Source organism: Haliotis rufescens, unplaced genomic scaffold, assembly GCF_023055435.1.
Source record: "Haliotis rufescens isolate VD_foot unplaced genomic scaffold, xgHalRufe1.0.p SCAF_12, whole genome shotgun sequence".
Classification (NCBI taxonomy): domain Eukaryota; kingdom Metazoa; phylum Mollusca; class Gastropoda; order Lepetellida; family Haliotidae; genus Haliotis; species Haliotis rufescens.
The window spans coordinates 34,108,073-34,135,541 of NW_025963802.1; the positions used below are offsets into that span (position 1 = coordinate 34,108,073).

The window sequence follows — 27,469 nt, forward strand, 5'->3', positions numbered from 1 at the left end:
ATTAGGAATATACATTGTATTTTGTGAGCCTTGGCGATCTAAATTCATGGTGTTTATTCACAAGCCCGATAAGCTCTTTATCATATACAGTCATTCAATTCAGTGCTCGTAAAACCTCTTCCCATCTCTCGCAAACATTTCCTAATCATTGCAAGTTTTCCTGGAATGTGCGCATTAATAAATATTACGTCAGAAGGTAAGTGATGTGTCTTCGGACTGTTCAAAGAATCAGTATAGTTCCAACTGAAAACTGTTTCTTACACAGTGGCGTAACTACATATAGGCAAAAAAACAATGGCTTACCAAATTGTTTCTACTTGCCTTTCGTGGCAATCCATCGGTCTTTCCCCAAGAGTAACTCCCCTTTATCAAAGGGAAGCTACTCTAACACTAGTCTACGCGACGCCACGTGTGTTGACAGAGTCTGCCTGTAATAACGTAACGACGTGCAGTCAGATGTACACACAGCGACAAAACGAAACGGGAAAGGACTTTGTAATTTGGGTAAAAGGTTCCAAGCTATTGAGGTCTACAAGCACAGATATGGAAACTGATCCCTCTAGGCTAGTATCCTCGCTAAAACAAATTGCTATTTATATCTCCAAAGTTGCCAATTTTTTGCAAATGCCTTAGCTACGTCATAGTTAGTCACTGATTTTCAGTACATGTATATTAGATTATTGTTTTGATAATGATAGCAATTATCCCAGTAGTTTATGCCGCTTACGATGGTTAATTCTAACTCTGACGCCGAATGACAATTAAGACGCGTCCGCCATGTTTGTGTGTTAACACTGAAAGTAGTCCCTACTTGACCATTGATATTTGAATCTCTTTCCGCATAGGATCCCTACGGATATCGTTTTTATCCGCTGGCTTTATCACGCCGACGGAAACCTACCTATTTTATGATAAATCTAGTTATATCATCAAAGTCTTTATCAGTGACAGGTATATTATCATTTTTATCATTATCATCATCATCATCATCTGTAGACAACATAGCACTAAAATGTTCATGCCATTATTCAACAGATACAGTTGATTGTAAGGATGGAGGCATCCTGAAAAGTCGCTTAAATACAGACCAAAATTCTTTACAGTTGTTAATATTATACAACAAACTGTTGCATGTCTCATCGGAATACAGCTGTCTTTTCCTCCGCACCACAGTAGTTAACTTATTACGGGCTTAAGAAGTGATTCTCTCACAACGAAAAAACAAACACTCTTTATGAAACCTCCTCTGAGTTTTTGACTTACAAAAATGATAAGTTACGAGTCACGTGACGGCATGGAGCGTGTAATGGGAAGATGGCTGGAATCGGATCGGAATACAATATCAAAACATGTGCATAAAGAAAACACATAAATGCATGACATTACATAATCTACAACACCAGACCCATTCGTACTAATAAAAAAAATTAATTCACAATCACCAGTCCCAGTGTAAGTTCCACAGCGGCCATTAAACAAGACCACAATAAGAGATGCACACAGTTTCAATAGCAATGATCCAACGCGATTTAAGATTTTATCGCAGTAATGTAAATACTATAAAAATGTAGAAAACTAATCAGAGTTTAGTGGTCTGAAATATCAAATAAGTCTGACCCACCCGAGGCATATATAGACATCCCTAACTTTCTACATCAAGCAGTGACTCTTCCAAAGTGGAAATTCCTCATCTGCATTGCTCATTATAATTTTGCTTGATGAATGATTTGAAGTTTACCAAACAGCGTTTAACCAATACAGATATACCACCAGACAATCAGTTAAAGTCACAAAAGACAATGAAGTTGCATGCCCTCTGTCAGGAAGAATATCAATAGACAGGGGAGTTGTATGCCCTCTGTCAGGACGAAAAACAATAGACAGTGGAGTTGTGTGACCTCTGTCAGGACGAATAACAATAGACAGTGGAGTTTTATGCCCTTTGTCAGGAGGAATAACAATAGACAGGGGAGTTGTGTGACCTCTGTCACGAGGAATAACAATAGACAGGGGAGTTGTGTGACCTCTGTCACGAGGAATAACAATAGACAGTGGAGTTGCATGCCCTCTGTCAGGAGGAATAACAATAGACAGTGGAGTCGTGTGACCTCTGTCAGGACGAATAACAATAGACAGTGGAGTTTTATGCCCTTTGTCAGGAGGAATAACAATAGACAGGGGAGTTGTGTGACCTCTGTCACGAGGAATAACAATAGACAGTGGAGTTGTGTGACCTCTGTCACGAGGAATAACAATAGACAGTGGAGTTGCATGCCCTCTGTCAGGAGGAATAACAATAGACAGTGGAGTCGTGTGACCTCTGTCAGGACGAATAACAATAGACAGTGGAGTTTTATACCCTTTGTCAGGAGGAATAACAATAGACAGGGGAGTTGTGTGACCTCTGTCACGAGGAATAACAATAGACAGGGGAGCTGTATGCCCTCCATCTGTCAGTCGGAACTAACAATAGGTATTTGAGTTGCATGTTCTCTGGCTGTCAGAATAACAATAGGCAGTCCAGCTCTATGCCATCTGTCAGGGGGAATAACAATAGGCAGTGGAGCTGCATGCCCTCTGTCAGTCAGAACAACAACAGGCAGTGAAGTGATACATACATTTTAGATACTCCGACTGTCTGCTGCGTGGAGGCCTCGAAAAGCACTCACGTTCTACTTCACGTTAAAATGTGGCTGGTGATAAAAACATAGTAAAAGCTTACCTGTTAATGCTGATTTGAAGCTCCTTTTTCTCGATATCTGAAAAAAACACAAAAACCACTTAAATGTGTATTAGATATTCCCTAAAAGATCTTGTTTTTCATTACTGTGTCTGAGTGGAGTATCGATGTTAAACTGGACGAAAGGGGAAAACCTCAGCCATTACACCAAGAAACATCCTTAGAATAACATAAACGTGAGTGTGAACAGTTTATCACAGATCTTGTGCGCTTCTGTTTGACACAGATATTGTGCGCTTCTGTTTAACACAGATATTGTACGCTTCTGTTTAACACAGATATTGCGCGCGTATGTTTAACACATATACTAGCCACATAAAGAAACTGTGCACGGAGAAAATATAGATATAAGGGCACACCGTCCATATATGAAATATAGGTTTGAACACAGCAATTATTGGAGACATTCAAAAGCTCATGCACGTGCCATGCGATATGACGTCATTGATGGGGGCCTATGGACGTGCAATGTGTTACTGCACGTGCATCCTGTGCAGCTGGTACACATCATGTGCAACTTAAAATTCGCTGTCACTTTGGAAAGCATGATCTGTGGTCATTCAAAAATTCAAAGCTTCTCGGGCGCAGACACAAGCATATCACAAGCAAATCATGCCAAGATTGACAGCTGCACAGCGTCATGAAGTCATTGGAATGATCCGAGCGGGAATGAGGCAACAACAGGTGGCATGACATTTCCAATGCCATCGTAACACGATATCGGCATTGGTGAGGCGTTATCAGAACACAAATGACGTTGCCGACCACCCACGTTCAGGACGTCTCCGGGTAACGACGCCAAGACAGGACAGATGGATTCGAGTTACACATCTCCGACACAGGTTCCAAACGGCAGTAACGACGTCCCAGACAATTCCTGGACTGCGCCGTATCCATCCCAACACTGTCAGGAATCGTTTACGTCAGTACGGGATTCGACCACGACGCCCTGCCATACGTCCCATCCTGACACACCGTCATCGAGTCAACCGTCTAAGATGGTGTCGAAATCATGTTCGCCAACCTCGAATATGGTGGAGAAATGTTGTCTTTACAGATGAATCGAGGTTCAACATTTCCCACAGTGACGGGCGCCAACGTGTCTACCGGCGTTTGGGAGAACGTTATGCACGAAACTGTATTGTGGAGAGGAATCGTTTTGGAGGTGGCTCTGCGATGATTTGGGATGGGATAACACCACGGCACCGAACCCCTTTGTTCAGGGCAATCTCACCGGTGTGGCTACAGAGATCAGATTCTGAGGCCTGTGGTCATTCCTTTCCTGCAACGTCATGGCCCGGGATTGACATTTCAACAGGACAACGCTCGTCCTCACACGGCTAGGGTCGTGATGGATTTCCTTCACCATAACAATGTCATGTTACTGCCATGGCCTGCAAATTCTCCAGATCTCTCCCCAATAGAGTGGGATGAAATGGAGCGCCGTCTGCGTCGTCTACCACATCCTCCAGATAACGTCCGTGACTTGGCACAGGATTTGAGGAGGATATGGCAGGCCATTCCCCAGGCCTTCCATGCCCATTTGGTGGACTCCATGCGTCGCCGATGCACTGCTGTGATTCACGCACAGGGTGGTCATACCCGTTATTGACTTTGTGACTTTGTCGTTTGACCCCCTACTCCATTTTGATCTTCTGACGTCATCGTAACAGATGTTGTTCAGGTCCCGTTGACATTTTCTTATGGTCCGATCATTCAGCTGCTACAGCGTCTGCATCATTTTGTTCTTGCTGTGTTGTGTTTCAATCCAGAATATATTTTCTCCGTGCACAGTTTCTTTATGTGGCTAGTATATTTTGTGCGTGTCTGTTTCAGCCAGATCTTGCGCGCGTCTGTTTAACACAAATCTTGTGCGCGTCTGATAAACACAGATCTTGTGCGCGTCTGTTTAACAAAGATATTGCGCGCTTCTGTTTAACACATATTTTGTGCGCGTCTGTTTAAGCCTGATCTTGCGCGCGTCTGTTTAACAAAGATATTGTGCGCGTCTGATAAACACAGATATTGCGCGCTTCTGTTTAACACATATTTTGTGCGTGTCTGTTTAACCCAGATCTTGCGCGCGTCTGTTTAACACAGATCTTGTGCGCTTCTGTTTAACACAGATCTTGTACGCGTCTGATAAACACATATTTTGTGCGCGTCTGATAAACACAGATCTTGTGCGCGTCTGTTTTACACAGATCTTGTGCGCTTCTGTTTAACACAGATATTGTACGCGTCTGATAAACACATATTTTGTGCGCGTCTGATAAACACAGATCTTGTGCGCGTCTGTTTTACACAGATCTTGTGCGCGTCTGATAAACACAGATCTTGTGCGCGTCTGTTTAACACAGATCTTGTGCGCGTCTGATAAACACAGATCTTGCGCGCTCCTGTTTAACACATATATTGTGCGCTTCCGTTTAACACAGATCTTGTGCGCGTCTCATAAACACAGATCTTGTGCGCGTCTGTTTAACACAGATATTGCGCGCTTCTGTTTAACACATATTTTGTGCGCGTCTGTTTAAGCCTGATCTTGCGCGCGTCTGTTTAACACAGATATTGTGCGCTTCTGTTTAACACATATATTGTGCGCTTCCGTTTAACACAGATCTTGTGCGCGTCTGATAAACATGGATCTTCTGCGCGTCTGTTTAACACATATATTGTACGATTCCATTTAACACAGATCTTGCGTGCGTCTGTTTAACACGGACACGGTGCGCTTCTCTTTTAATTAATGGATACAATTAAATCGTTTATTACATCGTCAAAGTTTCACAGTTTATCGTCAGAATATAATTTAAAATGTGGTCCTCATGTTTGTACTATCAAGCTGAATTAGGGTTCGGGTTTTGTAATCTGGCAAAACTCTGTGGACTGTCTGTTTTACAGAAACAGCAAATAAATCTATTTTCCCATATTACGCTCGTTAAATATTGACAGTTATCTTTTAACTGATGCTTCTTTAAGCTACAAGTGCATGGCCGGCGGTGATATAACAGTTCTCTTTCAGCCTTTTAGCGTTGGGAATATTAAATGTTGTCGGCAGGAACATATAATGGCATTTTTGAATAAAACCCAACAACTGTGACAGCGCAACGTTATTTAACAGTAAAACACTAAGAGCTTCCATTGACACGCATGCATTACTAAAAGGGCATATTAGGTTTTATTATCTTTGCATTGTCACTCGAGGAAATACGTGTCACCAAGCTTATTAATATGACGACTGAGTGGGCGGGGGAAGACTTGTGGTAATTGGATGAAATAGTCTAAATGGTTAATATTAATCATTCTCGGTTAAAGCACCGCCTCCGTGTACAGTGGATAGAGCACCTACACGGAGAGCGGAAGATTGGTGGTGCGATCCCTTGCCATGTCATAGCAAAAGACTTGTTGGCTCGGAGTCCATATATGGTGGCTGAGTGGGGTATCCATGTTAAACTGCTGGATGGTATCTCAGTAGCCAAGCGGTATTAAACCAGCGTAAGTAAGGTCTTGTACAAGCACACATGCACGCACGCACTCACACACGTATGCACGCATACACAGACACACACACACACGCCTATAGGCACACAGACACACGCACACATTTACACGTGCATGCACGTCTTTCATATAAGTGCAATAATCTTGAACGCGACGTTAAACCTCCCCTCTCCTCACCTGGATGACGAAGGAAACGTCAGACATTACACGATAAAACATCCTTTATATGACATAAACGTGAGTGTGAAATGTTTATCGTCTGGCATGCTTCTCTTTTCATAACTTCACGTAAATATTACACCCTTACGATCATAGAGATTATCGTCAAAACTTATTTAAATGGTGTCATTATTCACCCAATGGCCGATGGTCATGCCCATGCAGGAAAGACCCAGAAGTAATTCTGACTCAGCCTGTTTGTTCTACCGCTCCTCGTGATACTGAGATGGAATTCTGACCCCGCCTGTGTGTTTTATCGATGCCCACTTTACTGAAAAGGACCCCGTCTTCGTATTTAACACCCCCTCACTGTAAAAAGAAGGAGGGGCGGTCGGGTAGCCTAGTGGTTAAAGCGTTCGCTCGTCACGCCGAAGACCCGGGTTCGATTCCCGAAATGGGAACAATGTGTGAAGCCCATTACTAGTGTCCCCCGCTGTGATATTGCTGGAATATTGCTAAAAGCGGCGTAAAACCATACTCACTCACTCACTAGTAAGAAGGAATTATGTACCCGCTTGTGTATTTTACCGCAACTCAAGGTCCTGAGAAGGAATTCCGACATCTGAATTGACTGACTGAAATGAGGGCGTACTTTGCCCAGACCCGGTGCTGAGGACAGATTGTGCTTACTTCTACTCCCCCGTAGACGTATTACGCCCCGACTCCTGTACTGAGGCCGTATTATGCCCCGAATCCTGCACTGAGTCCGTATTATGGCCCGCCCACTGTACTGAGAACGTATTTTGCCCCGCCCACTGTACTGAGCACGTGTTATGCCCCGCCCACTGTGCTGAGGACGTGTTATGCCCCACCCACTGTGCTGAGGACGTGTTATGCCCCACCCACTGTACTGAGGACGTGTTATGTCCCGCCCACTGTGCTGAGGACGTGTTATGCCCCACCCACTGTGCTGAGGACGTGTTATGCCCCACCCACTGTGCTGAGGACGTGTTTTGCCCCCACTGAACTGAGGACGTGCTATGCCTCACCCACTGTGCTGAGGACGTGTTATGAGGCCGTATTATGCCCCGCCCACTGTCCTGAAAACGTATTTTGCCCCGTCCACTGTACTGATGACTTATTATGTCCCATCCACTGTACTGAGGCCGTGTTATGCTCCGCCCACTGTACTGAGGTTGTATTAAGCTCCGCCCACTGCACTGAGGAAGAATTTTGTCCCTCCCCCAACTCTTGTACTGAGGATATATTATGCTCCGCCCACTGTACAGAGGACGTATTGTCCCCCCCCCCCCCCCTCCCACAACTCTTGTGCTGAGGACGTGTTATGCCCGCCCACTGTACTGAGGTCGTGTTTTGCCCCACCCACTGTACTGAGGAAGTATTTTGTCCCCCCCCCCCCCCGCAACTCTTGTGCTGAGGATGTATTATGCCCCGCCCACTGTGCAGAGGACGTATTTTGCCCCCCCCCCCCCAACTCTTGTGCTGAGGATGTATTATGCCCCGCCCACTGTGCAGAGGACGTATTTTGCCCCCCCCCCCCTCCCGCCTCTTGTACTGAGGATGTATTATGTCCCGCTCACTGTACTGAGGGCGTACTTTGTCCCGCCTCTTGTACTGAGGATGTATTATGTCCCGCTCACTGTACTGAGGGCGTACTTTGTCCCGTCTCTTGTACTGAGGATGTATTATGCCCCGCCCACTGTACTGAGGGCGTACTTTGTCCCGCCTCTAGTACTGAGGATGTATTATGTCCCGCTCACTGTACTGAGGGCGTACTTTGTCCCGCCTCTTGTACTGAGAATCTATTATGCCCCGCCCACTGTACTGAGGGCGTACTTTGTCCCGCCTCTTGTACTGAGGATCTATAATGCCCCGCCCACTGTACTGAGGGCGTACTTTGTCCCGCCTCTTGTACTGAGGATGTATTATGTCCCGCTCACTGTACTGAGGGCGTACTTTGTCCCGCCTCTTGTACTGAGGATGTATTATGTCCCGCTCACTGTACAGAGGACGTATTGTCCCCCCCCCCCCCTCCCACAACTCTTGTGCTGAGGACGTGTTATGCCCGCCCACTGTACTGAGGTCGTGTTTTGCCCCACCCACTGTACTGAGGAAGTATTTTGTATTATGTATTATGTCCCGCTCACTGTACTGAGGGCGTACTTTGTCCCGCCTCTTGTACTGAGGATGTATTATGTCCCGCTCACTGTACTGAGGGCGTACTTTGTCCCGCCTCTTGTACTGAGGATGTATTATGTCCCGCTCACTGTACTGAGGATGTGATGTGTACACTAACGTCAACAATCATTCCAATTTAGCGCAGAGTGATGGCCGTTTGACATGACACAATATTCGTCCGATCGATTTGATACAAACATAGGCAACAACCCCCACCCGTAACCCCCACCCAAAAAGCAAAAAGCTAAACACCAAACAAACAAACACACACAGATAATACCATGAAACAGCGACTTAGTCAGCTGTTTGCCAAAGGACGAGCGCATTTGTAGCCGCATCTGTATTCTATTTTCGTGTCTACTTTTCCTCACAATAAGAAATACAAGAACATCTTCACCTAGTGTAACGAACATGCTATTTGCCATTAGGAGGTTGTGGCGGTCACAAGCTATTATGGAAACCTATCTTCAAAACTGACGACCTTGACGGTCCAAGGTAGTTAATTTGGCAGCAGAATTCCCCAGAGTTGAGCGGGAGGTGCGTGCTGTACGGCCTCGTGGACGTCATTGATATCATCATAGCCTGGTGTCCACAACAGACTGCCGTCATGGGCATATTCAGACAAACAAGGTCGGGCGAGTTATTGTTCTTCTGTCGTGCTACCAAAATGCTGTTGTCTCACTTCCCTCATGCCATTTCCAACGACCGCCTCCGCTAGTGATGGAGCGTCCGCCTGGAGAGCGGAAGGTCCGGGGTTCGATCCCCGACCGCGTCATACCAAAAGACGTTAAAAGATGGTACTTGTTGTTACCCTGTCTGGCGCTCGGCATTAAAGGGCTAAAACAAGGACTGGTCGGCTCGGAGTCAGTATAATGTGTGTCTGAGTGGGGTATTCATGTTAAACTGCGGCATGGTATCTAAGTGGGCTAGCACTATAAATCGGCATCAGTCAGGTCTAGTACAAGCAAACACACACACACACACACACACACACACACACACACACACACACACACACACACACACACACACACACACACACACACACACACACGTGCATGCACGTCGCTATATAAGTGCAATAATCTTGGACGCGACATTAAACCCCATTTCACCTCATCACCTCACCCATTTCCAACGCTACTCATGAGGTTTGACTTTCTTGTACAATAGTGAGTTTGGTTTAAATCCGCTTTGTAGGGTATTCCAGTTATATCACGGTCCCTTAATGTGGGATGAAATCGCGAAGTGATGCAGGTCTCAGACGTTTACCATTTTTGTGAAACCCACAAGCACGGGTTGGGCGCTGACAAACCTGGAAACAATCAATCTGGTAGAACGGGATTCGAATCTACAATCATAGCTTTCTGGCGTGCAACAAAGCGAATTGCACCACCTCGCCAAATCGGCCAGTGGTGCCCCTCGTGCACAAAGCGATCGCTTTGAGCAAGCGGGCCCAGGTCTATATTTGAAATGAGACTAATGGATCCATAAACACTATGCGAGCTCTTCAGATTGATGTTTGGTGTTTCCACGCTGGGGCAGATATACAACCTGACATCCCCTGAACCTGTTGTTTACTCTCACCCGATCACCTGAAGCCAATGAGTGCGGAGACTCCCCACAGCAATGCCTCACCTACATAAACGACGACGTTGTATACATTCAGCGACATAAACGACGACAGTGTACACAGTACCTAAAATCAACATCCCCGAACTGTTGCAATAAATTATTCAGGTACATCTCTATCACGGAGGTTTGATCTCATCGTGAAATCACTGTGGTTACTGAAATTGTTTGCCAAGGACCATTAGCAATCAAAACACTTTGCCTTAAAGGTTTCTACTAAAATCGTACGAAAACAATTGAAATTATCACCTTGTTTACACTGCTCCAGTCTCCATGGGCAGTGATAATTTCTTAGCCCCAGAACAATCGGACGCAATTATTCAGGTATGAACGCCAGAGTCACATTAGATGCAAGTGCACGTTGTTGTCGAAAGATCTGTGTTAATGATATGTTTCGTTAATATATTGAACATGATCTTTGTGAAATTATTCGTTTTTATAGGACATCAAATGTGATAAGAAATATATACTGTAATTCATGAATGTTAATCGATGCGTTTTCAAATTATACCGACGATCCCTGGGTTAAATAACACAGGCAAGTAATGTGAGCAGCTCTATCATTTAGTGCAATGGGCAGCCCCCACGAAATCCATTTTCCTCGAGGGATAGATCTAGTTTTGAGTCACCATGACCGTCATATAATAAGGAGGAACACCATGGAACTTAATGGCAGAATGTAGGTGGCAGGTTCCTCGTCGACGTAATAAGAACACGGATTCCAAGTAGTTTACACTGGAGCCTATCAAATCCATCACACAATCCCCTGCGACCTTAGAGTGTAAGAATTTTTTACATTTACACAAGAAGAAACAAAATAAAGTCACCGAAACAAAAACAAAGTTTGGGACGTTCCTGGCGCTGTTAATGAAGCCTGTAAACATCGTGGAAACCGAGACAGAGGCGGTTCCACTGATGGTATTTGTTTTGGGGAATGGGGCAAGGTGTAGTGGGTCTTAAGCGTTTTAAAGACATAATGGTTGTATCTCTGAATCCACTTGGGAACACGGGGAAGCTATTTCCAACATCAACACGAACCGATTTTCCATCATAATCAAGGGTTAGGTTTGCTGTTCCTGTAGAGAGGACAATTTGGTGTTTGTCATTGGGTTGACATGTTTTGGATATTCCTCAATCCCCCTCGTACAAGGAGCCAAAAGGGGCGATTGTGATGCACCAAGGCCATCGCGCTGCCACCAAAGAAGGACACGACATCAAACTTGTGAATGCATTATCAGAGTTTCAAGTCGCGTGGCACAACTGCAGTAAAATCGCACTATTTGTGTGGCTAATAACAGGCATCCAATAGAACGTTTGACATGTTGCTATAAATGGAATTGGTATCTCACACAGAACAGGTTTATGGTGAGATTCAAAGGAAAGGAGAAAATATTTGGATTGAACTCTGTTTCATTGTTACAGACTGTCATATTTAATGATCGTGTTGCCATGTCATGTTTGTTTCTACCAATATCAACTTTCACATTAGATGTAGAACAATATCAAGGTTGTGTACCTCCATCTTACTTTGACATTAAGCATTTATTCCGTGTTATGGACATATGACTCTACCTAGCTTTCACATAAGGTATTTATTCCGCGATAAGGACGTGACTCGCTCCAATGTCCAGACTTCGGAATAATAGCGACAAAACTGATCAAATACTAAATTAGGCCCTGGCTCATGCCCACGAACATGCCTATGGCATGACCATACGTGATTATATGACATACATCCTCAATATATGTACTATACTTAGGAACCAAATTGAATAGACGTTTTCGGCTGATCTTTGAGATCGTTTAAGGTAAAGAGAAGGTACATTACTGGTCTCCATGATGTGATGACCTCCCAGACTACGTCCAGACATTGAAATTAGCACCTGAGTGAGGCTGATGCATTGTCCCTGATATGTTGTTAGGAATTCCAGTTACTGCTAGACTGAAGGAAACCAGGCCTCACGTTGTCCCCGTGTTGACTGCGTCGAGAGTTAGAAGATAAAGATGTAACAGCCTCCCTTGATAACATTGGTACTTACCAGATTGAAATATCCCAAAAGCTCAATTACATATCTGATGGGATCATTTGATCATAAAAATCACTAATGACCATCCATGCACGTGGGCAAAAAACCGTGCATAATTCCACATGACTACATATTTCACTTTATGTCTTATAATTGATGTAACGCCTGGAAAACTGCGTCTAAATACGTATAAAACATATGATTTGTAAATGTACGGGCGGAAACATGAATTCAATAGTTTTATCGATACACATTAAGGTAGGCGTTCCTCCCGCAATTATTGTAACGAATAGTTTGAGCGTTAAAAATTAGAATTGATCCGATTCCACTAATGACTGAATTGTTCTTTTCACAACATTTAATCCTAACTCCCCTGAAACCGCCTGGGAGTACATGCAACCAGTACTTAACGTGGAGCTGCATGTTTTTGCTTCATTATATCAGATCAACAAATTCTTAACAAACACGTCAGACGTGGGGGATTGTCCCTGAGAACCCAATCAGTCGTTTAGAAATGTGCAAAAAATGTTGAATAACAGACACAAGTATACTCATTTAAAACTATTTGATAAAACGTAAACTTCGACTCACAGTATATGAAAAAAGGACCAGGCTATAATGACTACGCAATGTGACTGCTTCGCCCCTGCCTCTATTCTGGCACTTCATCAACATCGCTATGTTGCCGGTCCTCCTGGCATTAAGACATTTAAGGAACGAGCAAATATCGGCTAATTGATTGATGCGCTGTTTGGCAAACATGGGGACCATTTGCTCCACAAATCGGATTTCAGCTCATAACTGTATGAATCTGTTTGTTAAAGACCCAAATTTGATCGCCTGCCTCTCAATTAGCACATCCGCAGCAACACGTAAGATCCCCCAAGGTAACCTTATTGACCAGGGCTTGCAGTCTGATAAAAAGATGTCATTAGGATATGTTTGAACAGACGTGGCAGGAGACGTAATTGATGGTTCGTCTTAATTATTACTGGTCTGTAAACTTTCTTACTTTTCAAACTATTTGCTATGTGGTCTGACTGGTTTGTTCAACGAATACGCGCCCTGATTGTGGAAGCAATGCTGTGTAATATATCGATGTTAGACTTGTGATAACGAAGATCGGATGACGGTGATGATGGTTAGGATGGTTATATGTATTGATTTTGGTGATGATGAAAATACTTGTGATCTTCATCAGGTAGCACACAACGTGATGCATTCTTATATAACAGCCGCTATAATTGTTTACAGAGGAAGAAATGGTGATAGGAAGTGCACAATCTTTCAAACACTATATCGACGTACAAAATGTGATTATTGTTAGCATATAACTGTGCATGTAAACACGGTTGGGATGATAGTCATGAACCCATTCTTCAGATTTCAATAAGAAATGTTTTTTTCGATGATGATGTATTTCATTGTTGTTTTTTGGCGGATTAGTTTACAGTGTTTCGGAGATTGTTTAGCAACGTTTTGACCCGGTTGCACTTTTTTCTGCCAAATCCATTTTTTAAGTGTGTACTTTCTTTTGTCCGGCAATTCAGTATATGGAAACATATTTTTATTTATGCACTTTCAAAGTTTTCTTTAGCTATAGTTTTATTTTTATAATGCTTGGGAAAATTAATTTGTCAAGTTTACACACACAAATTGTTCGCTGGCAATGATAAATGAGTTATAGATGTGCTGGGCTGAAACATCGATTGGCGTCTCCATTCAGAGAATGATTCAGAGAGTGACCAGGATATTATTCTTTCTACAACTGAAAACCCACATTTGAACGTGTTAAATGTCATGTAATAAAAGTGTGAATTATTATTGCAAATATGTTTCCATTCTCTGATAACATTGAATTGGAAGACTCCCAAGATCAATATGAAGGCACAACTCTGCCACCGAGGGGATATGACTGTCCGAGCTGCAAGTAATTAACAAAGACAAGGTGTGATTTCGTGTCATGTTAAGGACTTGTTTAGGACATGTTAAGGACTTGTTTAGGACATGTTAAGGACTTGTTTAGGACATGTTAAGGACATGTTTAGGGCATGTTAAGGACTTGTTTAGGACATGTTAAGGACATGATTAGGACCTGTTAAGGACTTGTTTAGGACATGTTAAGGACATGTTTAGGACATGTAAAGGACTTATTTAGGACATGTTAAGGACATGTTTAGGACATGTTTCCAACAATTCTGAATTTCAATGAACAACTATGATGCAATGTTTTACATTTTCTTGGCCATAACATTTTTCACTTTCCACACGACACCCACGATAAGTCTGATGCCATTGATCCATAAATCCTTCCATTGATAACCATCGCAATTATTTATTTCGAAACAGATCGCTTATTTCGTGCAACCGGTGGTTTTCCCTGGCAGCTGGGTGGGATGCAGCGGGTATCATTGAAGGACTTTCAGAATATTCTAGACATTTGACAATGTATTTTACTCATTATTTACGGTAAATGAATATATAAAACAACTACGCGATAAATCGCAAAGAAGAATGAAGAACGAAGTGTGGTTTATTTCACGATAAAACAATGTTCTATCATGGCGTAATTTCTGGAGATTCCAACATGCGCTCGCAACTTGACAATGTCATATATTGGACCACGTTGTTAGTAAGAGGGGAGCCTCTGGTAGGTTGTTCCCAATAGATGTAGCTAGGCAACGCAGATAAGCGCTATGGCCGAACGGTCGCACCCAAAAGCGGGAGAGATATGACAATCGTTATTGAGAGATTGTGACAATATGCGGGGAAAATCCATCTGTGCATAAAATGGTCTTGTCCGAGATTGCCGAGGTCGGATTCCATTCAGGGAGTCATCAATATTAAAATACGGGTACATATTTTTAAATCGTTACATTACTTCAACATACTTAAAGAGACTGTAAATAATGTTGATATGTCATACAGAAATAAACGACTCGTGTCCTCATGGTTTGTTCTCCTTGCTGTGTTTTTTTGTACGATAAACAACTCCCCCTCATCGTTTATTTCTTAAATACGTGATACACAGGGGCAGCAGACAAATCTAGCCAAAACGTTCACCAAAATATTAAACATACCCTCTAATGGCTGCTATGGCAGGTGACATCATGCGCATGTCCATTGAACCACGTGACGACACACTAAACGTGTGCATCACGAGGGTCGTGCGTGGCTTCGGTATACATAAAACTGTTGAATACAACCACATGAGACACGTTGGGGTGAAAGGGGAACAGCTTTTTCACAGGTGGATCGAGTGAGTCGGCCTGTCCGTTTACTATCGGCGGAATGCCCGTAGAGACGCAAATTGACCACGTTCGTAAAAGCCCACTGCCATGGACAAAAACGGATCACCATCGGGGTGAATGCTGGATTCAAACCGACGACAATCGAATCCTAGCAACCGATGCCTTTTAATAAAAGCATCGGCAGCTCTTTGCGTCAGTAATACCACAGACAGCAACAGAAACGAGGCATAATACATAAAAAGAGGAATATTATCCTTTCATACTGATGCTCAATCGTCATTGATGACATAAGGATGACCCAGTGTGCACTCCAGTACACAAAATAATACATTTCATAAATGACAGAGTCTGTGCATACAACAAAACATGACCATCCTGGATGATTAGAAGTTCCAAGGCCTTGCACGGCAAACAGACTCGTAAATCAATATGGGTAAGCGAGACAGATCAATGCCGGTCCTCATATCTGTCAGATTAATGAGCTATCGTTACTTGATCCCTCACTTGTAGTGATATGGCCCTGAAAGGCTGCCATACAAATTAATTATGGAGTGTTTCCGGGGCGATATTGCAAGTAAACTTTCTTCCAGGAGAAAGGACTAGGATCCCGTCTTTGTAATGGTATCTTAAATATCTTATAACTATAATGCTCAGGATGGGAATGATGGGGGTTGGGGGTCATGGGTGTCGGGGTGGTGGTTGTGGTTGTCGTTGGGGTGGGGGTAGGGGTTGGGTTGGGGAAGGAGCAGCAGTTCGCTGTGCAGAGTTGGGTTCCATAGACGTGCCAGGCACCTAGGATTGTGGGTTTGGTCCTCCCTGATAATGTTTCTGGGTTTGTTAGCACCATGCCCGTGCTCATGGGCTCCACCAAGAGATAAACATCTGCATCACTTTCATCCAACTTTGCCAAGGGCTTTCCCCCTACACAAACTGACAACCGTAATTTATCACTACTCTATTAACACTTGACGATATTCATAATACGACATCCCCTATAACCATAAACTTCTATGTATTCTATATGATGTACACTACGGAAAAAAGAATTGTTATTCATATAATGTTAAAAAAAAATATTCAGAAATGAAATAATGCATGTCTCAATAGTTTATGTTTCACATTTATGTGTTCCCGTGTTTTTTCAGGTTATTAATTGACTTGCCTTTGGATGTGTTTGTGACTGGTGTCACCTGTGGGGCAGGATACGCTCACCTTTTCGCGAACACCTGGTATCATTACTATTTGATAGTGATTCATAAACGCATCTTCGTGATAAAGTCGGAATCGTATAATCGACCATGCAGAGATTTCTCAAGTTTTGTCGCTTTATTTACAAAATAAACGTGCTATTGATCTATTGACGTTTATATATATTGCATGCCGTGTTAGTCACATTGCGTTCTGTGATTTTTAATCGTGAAAGTTACCATCGTCTGTGTGAATGTCTGCCCACAGATAGGCTCCCCGTGAGCCACTGACATTCTTCTGACCATCACTCCGAAGCTTACATTCTTCTCTAGGGCTGATCTGCAATCCATCACTTGGCGACATGTCGCAAAATCGACCTCCTTGCGACTTACCGGATCACCGACGCGGTTGCGGAGGGGTCCTGAAGATGAAACGTTGGACCAGACGGAGTACTAAACTCTTGGACCATTCTGGCTAGCCTCCGTCGTGGTCGATGCAGCTGCCTTTATGGCATCCATAATAACTGATATACATTTTCATAAGCAAAGGATAATGAGCCCAATAACTGGGATGAAACAGCTAAGCTTTTTGGCGATTCCTCTAAAGAAAATTATTCAGATGGGGCTATTTCTCAGGATCAGTAGTTTAATACGTAAGTCCGTAAAGTGGTTTGGCTTAAGAGGTAATGCATCAATAGTGTTAGTCTGGCTGGGCAGTGATTTATAGGATCATTGTTTCCAATACAGCAGTTTTACCTTGTGTTGGGGATTACACAGCGATCAGTGACATACTGCCTTATAGAACACAGGTTCTACATTGTGTTGGGGATTACACAGCGATCAGTGACATACTGCCTTATAAAACACAGGTTCTACATTGTGTTGGGGACTACTCAGCGATCAGTGACATACTGCCTTATAAAACACTGGTTCTACATTGTGTTGAGGATAATATAGCGTTCGGTGACATACTGCCTTATAGAACAGATGTTCTACATTGTGTTGAGGATTAGATAGCGTTCACTGACATACTGCTTTAAAGAACACATGTTCTACATTGTGTTGAGGATAATATAACGTTCGGTGACATACTGCCTTATAGAACAGATGTTCTACATTGTGTTGAGGATTAGATAGCATTCACTGACATACTGCTTTAAAGAACACATGTTCTACATTGTGTTGAGGATAATATAACGTTCGGTGACATGCTGCCTTATAGAACAGATGTTCTACATTGTGTTGAGGATTAGATAGCGTTCACTGACATACTGCTTTAAAGAACACATGTTCTACATTGTGTTGAGGATAATATAACGTTCGGTGACATACTGCCTTATAGAACAGATGTTCTACATTGTGTTGAGGATTAGATAGCGTTCACTGACATACTGCTTTAAAGAACACATGTTCTACATTGTGTTGAGGATAATATAACGTTCGGTGACATACTGCCTTATAGAACAGAGGTTCTACATCGTGTTGTTTTGTTGATTAAATAACGTTCAGTGACATGCCGCCTTAAATAGAACAGAGATTCTATATCGTGTTGAGGATTACACAACATGCAGCAAGTAATGGCATATATATGAATCTACCAGGGGTAACAGCTTTTCAGAAGCGTATCATGCAAGTGGTCAAGATCACGGTTTGCCAAGCCTAAACTTGAAGTGTTACGATACTTGGCTAATCAAGTATACGCTAATCGTGGATTGGAGTCCCTGATTCATTTTGACAATTTCATCGTTATTCTGTCAGAGCCACACCTGTTGTCTGTGGATTCAGCAAATTGGTTCATTACTGTCCGTGCACATGGATCTGGAGATCTTCCAGCTAACTGACCCAAACAGAAAAATCTGCTTTCACTTAATGAAGCAGAATCCAGGATACCATCCATCAGTGAATTATGTTCTCATTTCAAAATCCGTGACAAGAGGGGATATTGGTCCTAACAGTATAACTTGTTAAATGGATACCGTGCCACCGGCATTATTCGCAGGTTTACACTGTGACCACCATGTGAAGCGATGAATTAACATATCTGGTGATGAGGTCACAACGCCTGCAGGTGCTGCTAATGAGGCAACACTCCCACCAGCTCTTCAGATGCCTCTTCCACAAGACCTGTACATACATTTCCCGGGTACATTCCTCCCTCGCTGTGACCCTCTCACTGTTTGAACCGCCGAGGCGAGCTTAACGAATTTCAGTTCATCAAAGGTGAGGTGAGGTGAAATGGGGTTTAACATCGCGTCTAAGATTATTGCACTTATATAGTTCACGTGCATGTACGTGTGTGTGTGTGTGTGTGTGTGTGTGTGTGTGGCTGCTTGTACTAGTCCGGACTGATGCCGATTTATAGTGCTAGCTCACTGAGTTACCATGCCGCAGTGTAACATGAATACCCCACTCAGACACAGTATACTGAATCCGAACCGACCAGTCCTTGTTTTAGCCCCTTAATGCCGAGCACAGGACAGGGTAACAACAAGTACCATCTTTTAACGTCTTTTGGTATGACGCGGTCGGGATCGAACCCCGGACCTTCCGCTCTCTGGGCGGACGCTCTACCACTTGACCACGGAGGCGGTCCGTTCATCAAAGGCTACCACATTACTTATTTAGCGTTATCAATTATTTCTTTGTTATCTAATTGTTATAACTGTTTACCAACTGCAGAACAAAAACGATAATAAGAAATCTTTGCTGAAAGCTGAGTCGATTGTACGGTTTCGACCATAACACAAGTTGCCCAAAGAAAGACTACACCAAACTCACTCACAGTTCAAGGTCGCCGTGTTCATCTGTTGTCTTCGGTTCTGTCAACGTCAAGAACACTAGATCGAATACGTTTCATGTAGCCGAACCTCTGGTTACAATTCTTGGCACTGATAATTATGGTTTAGAGAACACAACAATAATGCTTCAGTAACATGAGAACATCACCAATCATCCTTGTGACTCTGTTGATTAGCCATATATTGCAAAATAACGTGCAGCTAAACGTATAACATCAAGAAAAACAAGAACAAAGCTACTTTAAGTAACACATCATAATAGAGAAACTTTGTTCATTGATTCATATATAGTTGGGCAGATTTTACTTGGTTGTTTATCCTGCAATATTGACCTGCATAAAAGACAAAACACGCTACATCCCACATGCCTGATAGAAATCTCCGTTTTATTTCAAGTAATTTATGTTAATATGAAATAATAGAGACGTGTGTGGTATTCAGTTTCAACTCCGCCATCCCGCCACCATGTAACAGGAAATTAACTTCCAATAATCTCCAACCCTTTTAATCTGGTTCCTTCAGATCAATTGTGATATATTACTTTGGATGTTTGCGTGTTTGTTGGGGACATGATACTCGCACATGTGTTTTTTTAATGTGAACAGCACACAAATATTGTTTAGCTATCGGATGGTCAGAATGACATATTTGCTGGACCATAAGTAACGCTTAAGCAAGCCAGGCCTTGTTAAAGATCAACGCCTACGCACCGTGGTATGCTACAAACAGGAATGGCGCAAAACGAATTTTCCAGACATATTAATGTTCAACGAAACGCAATATCATCTCTTGGGAGACGTTATCTACAGCAGAGCAACACCTATGACTTGCCTAGGGCGGTCGTCCACGTGTAACGTCACGTCAACATGACAACCATATTCGGTTGATGCATCTACGGAATCGATACCAAACTGCCTCATTAACAGCTCTGAAAATTCCTGGGTTGAGACCGATCAGTGGAAGAACAGTCCCCAACCGGTTGAGGTAGCACCATATCCGACACCGACGTCCAGCGATACGCCAATGGTTTGCTTCCACGTCTTCCTCAGGCACACAAAGCTTGATGTAGACAGCATCTGAGGTTCAGACGACAAGACTGAGACAGTTTACTGTTTACAGATGAGTCCAGGTTTCATCTAACTCTGATGGTCGCTCGTGCAAGGGTCTAGACGCGTCCAGGAGAACGTTTTAGCCACGCTTGGTTTACTCAACGTTGTCAGTTTGTGGTGGAAGTGTGATGGCATGGGGTTGCCTCACAACTTATGAGAACATGGGAAAACTCCATTGTTAATGGCAATTTGAAAACATTGAACAGACGAAAATGTCCAAATTAAATACAACGTTTTAATTTTCAATAACACAACATTTACACCACTTTATATGAAGCACAATTACTTTTTCCGTTCGTATATGTAAGCTTTGTCTTTTCCTTCCTGGTAACTTTGAATCTTGCCTTGCTTTCAAAATACAAGTATGTGTTGATATAAGAAGAGATAAAACTACAGTTGATTTCCGGATCCTGATTTACATTCTTAACTTCAGGATCCGCGGCTGTTACCATGCCAACTATAGTTGAAGGCGACTATCGCCGCCTTCAGGACGTAGCACACCGTGTTAAAGAAAACAGAATCCAGTGTCTATCCTTGATAGTTGTCATGAACATGCTTGCCACATAAACACTAATACACACCACATGTCATCATCACTGACTGGATCCCCGTGTCCTTGTCATTGGGCACCACATGTACCTGACCAAGTTCGTTCACAGAAGTTCCTGAAGACGATTCCGATGGACTCCCGATATAAATCGTTAAAGGAAAATATCTTCAAAACTAGAAATCCGACATTCAGAACCCTCCACGAACTCAACAAGTAACCCCAATCTATACGGAGTGATAAAAATCATGTTCTCTGTTCTATATGATCATGTCAGTTGTGTCTGCAATCGCAGGATGGAACAGGAGTTTTCTGGTTATGAGTGTCACTCGATAGACAAAAATGTTTACCGTTTGTAACCATGGCCATTTGTAATACAAGGACTATAGATGTAGGCACATTTCAGAAGTGTTCATTCTATTGTGTGGGCGTATAAGAACATTCAATAATCCAACCTCTGTGGACACTTGGCCACATGTGTTTAGACTGTTCACTGGTGCTTAAAATAACACTTCACTCTGTCCCTAGAGGAACCTGTATTGAGGAGCCTACAGAAGGTTAAATGGAGTTTTTAGACGTCGCATAGACCAGCTGTCAAATGCCTAATCACTGCACTGAATCAAAGATTTTTCTAGCTTGAAATAGATGGGAAACCATTCTGCAGCCTGATTAAATAGGGGGAGAGTTGCAATGCTCTTAGCTGATTACAGTGCCCCTGTCAACTAGATCATAGCTCGAGACAATTTGCGTCCGTTAGAGAGTATAACAAACCCTCCGCATGACACTGGCGGAGCAATACATAGGAAACTTCCTTAACATGCGCAGTCGATCAGGCATAATGGCCGCACCGGTCAACAATGGCGGTGTTGGATTTACTTCCTGGATGTGACGGGGTGTCATGTTTACGACCTCATTAAATTAGAGGATGAGGAGAAAAGTGGACGTGCCTTTTATCCACGTTGTAAATGCGCACGAGGGAGCAGGTTTCGTTTATTGCAATAAACAACACCTCAAAAGACCAACCCTGTATCAGGTAGTTAGTGTAATGAAGTTCTATATTCTTGATAATAACGCCTGTAGACCACGCGGCGTGAGTATAATGAGTTCTCGGGCTGAATCCAAAGCTTTATTAATACAAAGTATGTATCGTTTCGTGTCCTTTGGCTATAGATTCTCTCATAAAATATTATTTCGGTGTAAATTGAAGCACAGGGCTCAGAAATATTATCCCATGGTCGAGTCATTAAGCGGTAGTATCGTCCTGGATGGCTGGAGTCCCTGTAGAAGGAGTGTTTTAATGATACAGTCTCATCGCACGTCAAATGCCATTTCTCTTTCCTTTCTAACATAAACGGACATCATTAAAGTGTCTTATACGGAATAAAGGGCCGGCTGAGTGGGATCATATCCAGAGAATATCGTTGTATCATCCTGCCAGTCTCATGATGTGACATTTATGATGTTCCAAGTGTTGTAGCTTTCTGCTGAGGAGATCACATCGTGAAATGTTCATAAACATTCGCGAATGGCGCGCCACAGAAATCAATTAATTTAATATAAATTTAAGACCCAACGATATAATCCGATTATCATCTTTGGTTTGTCAGCGTCGGGAGCTATAAACGTGACCTGTGTCACCTCGGCCTTTTTGACACATACAACTGATATGCGGTGATGTAACTGTAAGTTCAAAGAGGCTTGAGCCGAGCTCAAATACTCACTAATCAGTTTATACGTCTCTATTTGCATCTATTAACAGATTTTGCGACAAGCATGACTGCAGAAGTAACCGCACCCACGAACACCATGAAAAGTGGAATTCAATGAAAAGAAGGCATTTGAAACTATTCATTTCAAAACGACAATATATTTCAGAAATCTTTTTCAATCGTAACACGTAAAACTGACTGGGGCCTAATGTTCCCCGAGGGCGGTAAGAGTGTGTATAGTCCTTTATCCATGGAAACAATTTATTAAGTTTTACATTGACTAAGAAATCTTACTCAGATACCGGATCCAATTAATGGCGCACTGTGTCACACTATCGCTATTGGGAGTAGTCTAATTTCGTTTCGCATCCTGCACAGTCCCGATATTGGTAGAACCTGAACGATTTATTACGGTTACAGCGTGGCGATGAATACAACCCGGTGTAGGACGTAGAAGAAACACGCTCCTCATGTTCTGGACTCCATCTTATTTTTCAATTGCAATCTGAGTTCAGTGTCGGGATCCAGAACTCAATTGCCCTACTTTTATGTTATCATCTCTACAACACGCAAGTCTGCTGTTTGTCTGTTGCTTCATGAATACCATGCCTGTAAGTAATGCTGTGTGATTATAGCGTGTCATCCAGAGCATCTACATGGAGGCGTGTTGTTTCCTTGCCAATAAAATCACGCAAATAAACACATTTCATATATATGTTAGTTAGAGTTTGAGTTACAAACCCAAGAGAAGGTAAACATTAAGCTTAGAAACCTAAACATAATTGGTTTAAATGCAGATGACTTTCGGTAAGCATACACCAGGTCAAGTACAAAGCTACACCTGGTGTATGTCATTATTATCGTGTACAAGCTCCATACGTTGGAATGTTGGTTTGATGGGATTCCTTTGAACGAGTATTTGAAGATGAATTTTCAGAGGTGTGTGTGTGTGTGTGTGTGTGTGTGTGTGTGTGTGTGTGTGTGTGTGTGTGTGTGTGTGTGGAGGGGTGGGGGTGGGGGGGGTGGGGGGTGGGGGGGTGGGGGTGGGGAGGAACAGTTCGGAGGATCCGGACCCTCTCCTCCCTCCTTTGAAAACCAGATTTAGTATTTTATAGGGAGTAGAATTATCTGAGAGATGATGTGATATTATGGACCCCCGCCTTCCAAAAAGGAACCTGGCACCTGATCATGAAGCAACTAGGCACATTTCGGGACTTTGAAGACCCTGTCGATTTGGCAGTCTTGTGATCTGTCTGCTAACCTGGTATTTTTACATAATATTTTCTGGTCCCTTTCAAATGAGTTATCAATTTGTTGTTCATCGGTTTGCTCCTCGAGTGTCTCGTCAGTTTGGCTAGGCGCTTATAATGTGATATATGTATTTACCGTCTTCCTCCACGTCGGCTGGCAGAATATATGACTACCCCACGGCCGCAATTTCCGCGCCTGTTATTTTATGTCATATAGAGTAACCAAAATTAATAATTGCAAGTTGCTCCGGCCTGGCAGGAATGAGGTTGTTGTTACATGAATAATCCATGACGCTTCCCGTAGTTCTCTACCTACAGGCCTCTAGCGTGTCCTATTTACGTTGCGTCACTCCAAGCGAGCCATCTGTGTCTCCGGGCACTTCCACGTCGTAATTGCCGACCGCTGTTGGAAGTACAGAGGCGATCCTCAGTGCACTATCTTTGTCCTGCCCAATCTGGGAACAGAAGCCTGTCATTTTCCTTGACCAGTGATGATGTCTTTAACGGCACAACATGGTCACTCATGCAGACAAATTGTGGGACGTGTTTTATACAGGTACAGGCTTGAGTTGGTTTTATTCTTTTTTATTCTCGTCACGCCAAAGAACTGGGTTCGCTTCCCCACAGTGGTACAATGTGTGAAGCCCATTTCTGGTGCCCCCCGCCATGAGATTGCCAGAATAGTGTTACAATCGGCGTAAAATCACTCATTCACTCACTCTCCGGAGAACGGTAGGTTTCGAGAGAGTGAGCTTGTGGTATATTGATAAAAGGTTCGATTGTGGACAAGGGTAAACTGGACGGAATTAGGCAATTATCCATGGGCCTGTTTAGAGCGTACACTGTAAACACACTGGACAGTTCCACAAGGTTCAGGGCCACATCGAACTGAGAAGTGAGAGAGACACAGCACAATGGCTGAGACACTCAACAGTCAATGAAGCTTCCGAGACGAGCATCACCAGTGTTGTTGCATGTCATATTATATTGATATACAGATCAACCTGACATTAGTTTGAAGCAACCGATCCAATATCGACATATGTAATCCATCGGACACAATGCGACAGGAATTGGCAGGGAATAAACAAAGCTTATCAAGCTTATTTGATATTTTGACCTGATAAGGAAAACAATGCCATCGGGAAAAGATAAGATATATGTGCTAATGACATGTTTATATTTGGGAGGTATCATAACATAGCTTCGTCTTCTCTTACAGACTTTGTTTTAAAAAAGACATGTGAGTTATGAGTTAATGTGTTCGCTCGGAGTCCATAACCAACATCGGTACGCTTTGCGTAACTAATTCCTTGAAATACCCACTGTGATGGTGACAGACATTGATTGAAGCGGCGTACACAAAAACCAACTCATTCAAACATCCAAAATAGGATTGGGTCATCTTAAATATGATCATTACATGTTAGCGATTGCAAATATACAAAGTACTTTAATTCTTGATAATAGCTGACCATTTATCTATTTTAAATAAAAAGCGACAAACCTTTTCTCTCTGTAATCATAAGTAATCTCTACTATATTAGAATCGATTGTACCATCCTGACTATACCACAAGCATGTGTTTATGAATACAAAAATCAAATAGTGATGATACCAGGTATTCGCGAAAATCCGAACATACCAAGCACTCGCCACAAACACATGCAAAGACAAGTCAATTGACCCAACAAAATACGGCAATATGTTGTAGGCAGTTTCCTCGCATGAACGTCTGCAGGTATATTTTCAAGGGTGACAACTTTAGAAAGGCTTAATAACCCCTATAACCAGTTGCTTTCAACAAACGGTCATCTCAATCGCTCATTGATAATAACTCGCTAACTGTGTGTACTCATCTGTGAAAGCCGAACTAATAAATTCCCTCAGTTTGTTTTGTATGTGTCCTCTGTGTGCCAGATAATGTCCTCCCTGTAACACGCTATGTAGGGAATTAGTACAAGAGTGGCTTGTCCACAGATGTAGTCTTCATCTCTCAACAAGAGGCCAGGATCCACAAACAGCAGTGTGCATCTAATTATATATACATTAACGATTACATTACGTTTCTTTCACCTGTGTGGGAGCTAAAGATACAATAATTAGCACCAGTCGTCCGCATACCTTTTTACAACTGCTACTCTAATGCCGCACGTTTTTTTGTTTTTTGTTTGTTTTGTCTGTGTATTTTGTTTCTTATTGTTGTTGTTTTCTGCGCTCTGGACCAATTCATTTGGGACACGCGTGCGTTCAACAGCGTTGTACTTGCCTTGCTTGGGTATGGAACATTTGTGGTCATTTTTGCGTCATATTTGCTTAATGTTTGGTGTGTAACATTTGTGTTGTGATGTGACGTGACGTCCTGTTGTTTCGCATCTGATTATTTATATTTACCTGGCCATGTGCATATTCCTTTGGACATTCCTTTGAACATTCCTTTGAGGTACAATATCTTTTTTTCCAAATCTTAGAACGCGACGATTTCTAGATGGTAACTATAGATGAAATCCGAGCCCATAAAAATCCGTTGGTAGCCTTCACTTTGCTGACATTGTTGTCTCTCAACTGATATGTTGTTAGTGTTATTATGTTTGTACTTAATTTTCTACATTTACCACATCTCTGTCAAACGAGAACACATAACCTGTTTTCACTGTCCACGTATCCCTTTTGACATCTCATGTATAGTGGCATGCCTTACAATTCTTCAAATGCATGTATGCCAGGCGTGAAATATTAAAGGGGTGACATACTGAAAATAATATCACAAAATTGCAGACATAGCAATGATAAAACTGAACGTAAAGAAATGTTTATATTTCTGAAGAAAAAAGAAAGCAAATGTTGGCAAGATGTAAATTTGACAAAAACTATGAAACAAAATATCAAAAAGACTGTAGAAACAAAATTTGCTATTTCAGCTCTTATTAAAGTCATTCTAGAGGTGTTGTCATACACTGAGTCGATAATTTTGACTGTAAAATCGAAAAGGAAATAAGCGATGTTAATTGCAATGTGCTTATTGTAGAAATGGACATTAACGATTACAAGCTAGCTATTGTTAACATTTTTGGACCAAATAAAGACGATATGGAATTCTATGACAATTGAAAGACAACAATTAGAGCTTTCAATAGTGACCATTTTGTTTTGTGTGGAGATTGGAACGTTACATTACACAAAATTATTCAAAATATGCATTCAATTACAAAAATGTAAACAACCCCAAAGCTAGAGGTAGAATTCTACAGCTTAAGGACGAATTGGATTCAATAGTTGTGTGGCGTGAACCCCATCAGTAAAAGATAAAACCCATCCCTTTGAAACAAGCGCGCTTGGACTACTTCTGAATTTCCC

The 27,469-nt window shown here is 42.5% G+C and overlaps 1 protein-coding gene across 1 annotated transcript in view; it reads right to left on the reverse strand.

Moving 5' to 3' along the window:
- The window catches only part of LOC124112450 (neuropeptide Y receptor type 2-like), a 202,027-nt gene that overhangs the window by 119,158 nt on the left and 55,400 nt on the right, over positions 1 to 27,469 (reverse strand). The window contains exon 2 of the mRNA XM_046472559.2: positions 2,723 to 2,759. The gene's annotated coding sequence lies outside the window, so the exon portion shown is untranslated. The remainder of the gene's footprint in view (positions 1 to 2,722; positions 2,760 to 27,469) is intronic.